The sequence below is a fragment of the Bison bison genome, unplaced genomic scaffold (genome assembly GCF_000754665.1).
Source record: "Bison bison bison isolate TAMUID 2011002044 unplaced genomic scaffold, Bison_UMD1.0 scf7180017846067, whole genome shotgun sequence".
In the NCBI taxonomy this organism is placed as follows: Eukaryota; Metazoa; Chordata; class Mammalia; order Artiodactyla; family Bovidae; genus Bison; species Bison bison.
The window spans coordinates 13508-18908 of record NW_011476640.1 but is presented as its reverse complement, the minus strand read 5'-3'; the positions used below and the strand labels follow the sequence as shown (position 1 = coordinate 18908).

Here is a 5401-nt window from a genome sequence, read left to right as displayed (position 1 = left end):
TTAAACAAATAATTTCTTTACTCTTCCAACAGCTGTGTACATATGACTTTGTGTGACTCTGTCCTAACCTGTCATGTACACACCTATCATGACTACTAGACTGCAAAGTCCTTGGGGGCAGAGTCCATGAGGACAGATTATTACAACCCTCTCCCCACCAAGTGGGCTTCCCTGGTAGCTCAGTTGGTGAAAAGAATCCACCTGCAATGCAGGAGACCCCAGTTCAATTCCTGGGTCAGGAAGATCCTCTGGAGAAGGGATAGGCTACCCACTCCAGTATTCTTGGGCTGGTGGTTCAGATGGTAAAGAATCCACCTGCAATGAGGGAGACCTGGGTTCAATCCCTGGGTTGGGAAGATCCCCTGGAGGTGGGCATGGAAACCCACTCCAGTATTCTTGCCCGGAGAATACTCATGGACGGAGGAGCCTGGTGGGCTACAGTCCGGGGTCGCAAAGAGTCAGACACGACTGAGTGGGTAAGTACAGCACAGCCCACCCAGTACCCAGGAAATACTCAACGAACAAGCTGAACAGAATTGAATGACCTGCCCCACAACATTCATTCATTTTACAAATATTTACCGAGCCAAACCAACAGAAAAAACATCTCTGCCCTTGTGGCACTTATACGCTAATGGTAGAATACAGATGGTAAATGAAATAAATAAATAAATAAATATACACTGTTAGAAATAAATGGTTAAAAAAAAAAAAAACCTACAAAAGGGAAAGGGGACAAGAGTAGTGAGAACAGGGTCCAATTTCCCCCTGGGTGACCTGATAAGATGCTACTTCAAAGCCAACAAGGGAGCAAAGACCTGAAGTAGGTAAGGGTGGAGGGACAGCAGGTGAGGCAGGAACCTGTCTGGAACAGGCAACCAGGAGGCCCGCGTGGAAGTGGGACAAGTGAGGGGGAGAGAGGTCAGAAAGAAGGTCAGAGGGGACACCAGAGGCCAAATCCTGGAGGCCATGTAGACTATTGGGATGACCTTGACCTTCACTGTTTTTGAGCTGGGAGCCATTATAGTACTCAAGTTACATTTTAAAAGGATCATTTTAAAAGTACCCTCTCTAATCATTTTAATAATGCTCGAGGTACATTGTATATTTTTTAAATTTTTTTTTCAAGGTACATTTTAAAAGTACCCTCTGGCTACTGAGTTTAAATTACACTATAGGAGTGACAAGGACAGGAGCAGGGATGCCAGTTAAGAAGCTATTGCAATAAACTAGGTGGGAAGTGGTCCATACTCTTGCAGTCCTAGGCTTTCCCTGATAGGCTGGCCTCCTGACCCCAGTTAGCCAGACCTATTCTTGACAGCTGGAAAAGAGTTTCTAAGGGTTAGGTTCCCCAGGTGCTCAAACAAGAGCCAGAGCTTGCCAAGTGTATCCTTAACTGAGTTGTAAACCAAAGAGAGTTTAGGAAAAACTCAAAGAGAAGGGGTCCAAGACCAGGACAGACTGCTCAGGGTGGTTGGTTCACAAGGGAGGAGCCAGACTATATGCTACAAGGCATCTCAGTAAGGGACACTATATATATAATGAGTGCGGCGTGCTGTCTGTTCGCTACCTGCATCCCCTCAACAATGCTTGGGCTTCCCAGGCCAGGCCAGGAAGCAAGGGCTGTTCCTTTTACTTTTCTGATGAAGGCATTGAATCAGTGAACAAAGTTAGGGTGAATCTGTCAAATTATTTAGAGATTCTAACAATCAGATTATACACATTGAAAGATGTAAAAGGGGTAAAAATCGGCTGTGGAAATCATCAAAACCAAGGAAATTCCAGGCAAAGCCCATGAAAATACTTCAGGGCTCAACAGAAACTCCTCGATTCCCAGTACTAAAAGATACTAAGACATTTACACACACACACATAATTAGAAATCTGTTAGTAAATACTCATTCCATTAAAGGAAATGCTCCACCTTCACCGATACACAACACAGAAAAGCGTGAAGCTAAATTTTAGCTCAAATACTTTAGGGAAAAGCTCCTAACAGTGGTTATCTGGAGGAGGAGATGAGAGGGGAACTTTTATTATCTCCACTATCTATTTTGGTAAGTTTTAACTTATAGTGAGCCTATAATCTTATTAAATAATAGTATTAATTTTGAGGTATTAAAAAAGCAAAAAAAGACATCAACCAAAGGAAAAAATATACCAAGGAGCTAACTACTCAAAAGGAGCCCCTGGGTAAATAGTTCTGAAGCATGAAGAGCTATAATAATGTGAATAACTGAACCTTATTTTATCTGTATTATGACATATTTTTATGCCAGAGATTTTTGTTGGTTTTGTAATATAAGCAAGATTTAGTTTCTTGAAGAATAAAAGGCAAGTAAGTTACCTAAGAAAGTTCTAGAATGATTACTGATGAGTGATTAGATTGCATTTCTCTGGGTATCATCACGAAAAAGGGTAAACGGTTAGCAGTGTACAACGACTTTCAGGGTAATCTTATTTAGAATCAAAGTGGCCAGACAGCTTCCTGCAGCCTTGTGATTATTTCTCCTACATATCTCTGAGACATTTAGACTTAAGTTTGCTCAAAGAGCTTAGGGATAAAAAAGGAAGTGAGCACATGGCCTTTCTTATTATTGTATTCTGCCATCAGTGATTCTTGGAGTAGCAGGAAGGACTTTGTACATGGGCTACATGAGCTAGAATTAGTAGCAGAAAGGGACATAGTTAGGGTGGAACAGTTGTCTAAGCTTTGAATTCTTTTGCTTTTTTAGTTTTTTGCCGCCTTGATGTAATCTAAATACAACTTGGCTTCAAAATATCTAATCACAGATTTTTTTATCCCAGTTCTGTTCTAGTCTTTTTCACATATACCAGTACAAACAATTCTGTGAACCAATGAAAACTGCAAGATTTTCCGTCCAAAGACCAAGAACATAGAGGAGTCAGAGTCAAAAAAGCTTTGAAAAGATTGACTTACCGCTGGATTTAATTTCTCGGACATAATTACTAGGGAACCAGCCCGTTCTCCCATTTAATGTGCCTTCCCACCAGCCTCCTTCTTCAACTCTAGTGACATAAATGATGTCCCCTTTACAGACAGACAGCTCGTCTTCATTAGTCTGCTTAAAGTTGAATCTTGCCTTTACTATCAACTGGTGACTTCCATTTTCCGTCATCTCCTAGAGAAATAAAAGTCACACCAGATTAGGTACTCATCTCAATGAGGCTGGGGCAGAAATTCTATGAATTTAGGCAAATAAAGTAGGGTGACCAAGGATAAAACCCCAGGTCTATCTCAGTCTTGAATCTTTAACTTAGGAATGGGCCTAACATAGGTAGGCCTTGCCAGGGCGCAAGCGGTGAGAAGAAGGGGATTAATAAAGCCCTCAAAATTGTAGGCAAACTTTTGCATTTGTGAGCATGTGTATTTTGGAGGGGGTCATGCCTTCATCTCCTTGTCCCCCACCAGTTATCTAAAGATACTACTTTTATTTTTTTGGCCACACCACTCAGCTTGTGGGGATCTTAGTTTCCCGACCAAGAATCAAATCCAGGCCCCCCGCAATGGAAGCATGGAGTCCTAACCACTGGATTGCCAGGGAATTCCTGAAAGATACTTATTTAAATGAGCTAGGAAACAAATTAGATTAATAAACTATCCCACTCTGCCTGTACCCAACACCCAGACAAAGTCTTACATAATTACATGACCAAGATTAGGTACTAACCTCCTCTCATAAAATCTGCCTCCCACCTCCCAATTACTAAGAATATCTTAAATTGGCTAAGGCTTAGTCATATGCAAAGATCAAATATCCCATAGTTACCCAAGTCAGGAGCTCTTAACCTGTCACAGGTCCCTGAGAAGATGATAGCACAATGTGCCTTTACCCAAAACAGAGACTAGTAAATTCAGAGAGAAAATTTTGCATACAATTTGAGAGGGCCCAAGGGGTATGGAACCTTACAATGTTCATCAGCTTCTGAAAGGGATCTCTGATCTCAAAAGGTTAAGTGCTTTGGAAGTAATTAAAGTACTTTGGAACTAATAGCTCCTGATGGCTTAAAGCAAGTGGGTGGATTTTGACAAGGAATAAAGGTCTCAAAAGAGCAGAAGCTAGGGTGCTTCCTTCCAAAAGCTCCCATTAAGACCAAATGCAATGATAACTGAGCCATCCCAATACAGGAGCTCCTCTCGAGCTCAGTAGGAATGCAAAGAGAAAAAGAAAATGGCAGTGATGATGATGAGAGCAAGTAATGTGCATTGATTGCCTGCACTGTGCCAGGAGCTATTTAGTTCTCTAATAAGCTGGGGGCGGGGGGTGGGTGGTGGTGACGGGGAAATAACAGCAAACTTCCCTCAGGAAGTCGGACTAACAACTGACATTTGCATAGGGCTCTCAGTTGCTCAATTCTAGAAAGGGATGGGCTTCCCTGGTGGCTCAGACAGTCAAGAATCTGCCTGCAATGCAGGAGACCTGGGTTTCAATTCCTGGGTCAGGAAGATCCCCTGGAGAAGGGAATGGCTACCCACTCCAGTAGAAAGGGATAGAACTTTGAGGCTTCAACCCTGACTTTCTGACTCTGTGTCCCACATGCCTTTGATGCGTTCCCTTGGGCCAGCCTGAATTGGGGTGAGGTTCCAAATTCATTTTATCACAACACCCCAAACCAACAGGATGGTATCTCACCACCTATGGAGATGTAACCAAGATAGCCATCGAATTTTACGGATTTAAAAACAGGCCAGGGGAATTGGGGACCATACTTACCACTGGCTTTGACTGCCTTTGCAGTCCTGGAGCTGTGCTAGAAACTGCTCCCTGTGGGTTTGTCTGAGAACTATTAGCAGCGCTAAGAGAAGAGGAACGTCCACATGGCCTTTCTGAGAGCTGATCTGTGAAAAGAGGAAAAGGTACCGTAAAGAGAGCCCCTTGTGTCAGAAAAACGTCTCCAGCAAAATATTTTCTTTCACGGGACATTATCAAAGGCAATCTGACCAGACTTCTAACTGTTCCATGATGAACATGCTGAGCTTATTTCATCCCCCCTCCCCTCCGTTGCAGTGGCCAACTTCTCTTTCTTAACCTTACTGGCCATTGTTCTCCAGTAGAATGAAAAACAGCAACACAACCACATTTTCTCTTAACCCATTTCTCTACAACACTTTGCTCCTGAACCCGTTGGAACAGTATGCCCTGTGATCCCCAGCAGAACTATATTGGGTACCAAACAGCTGTCTGTGGCTCTTATTACTTTGAAATATTTTAAATTTCTCGCTTTGTTTTTTGGCCCGTAACTGAGTGGTTCTTTTCTTCCTCACATGGAGCAGTCTATGTGGCACATATGATGTCAAATCTTCCTTGTGCCTGGGGGATGGGAGAATGAGAATGAGAGAGAATGTGCGTCTGGGAAAGATGCAGTCTTGATACTAGAA

The 5401-nt window shown here is 42.7% G+C and overlaps 1 long non-coding RNA gene across 3 annotated transcripts in view; it reads right to left on the bottom strand.

The window, feature by feature from the left end:
• Window positions 1–418: 418 nt before the first annotated feature.
• LOC104987529 overlaps window positions 419–5401 on the bottom strand; it is a 9282-nt gene continuing 4299 nt past the window's right edge. For all 3 annotated transcript variants that reach the window (XR_825138.1, XR_825136.1, XR_825137.1), the window contains exons 3-4: window positions 4737–4861; window positions 419–3143 (exon numbers count right to left, since the gene is read on the bottom strand). This is a non-coding gene — a long non-coding RNA (uncharacterized LOC104987529). The remainder of the gene's footprint in view (window positions 3144–4736; window positions 4862–5401) is intronic.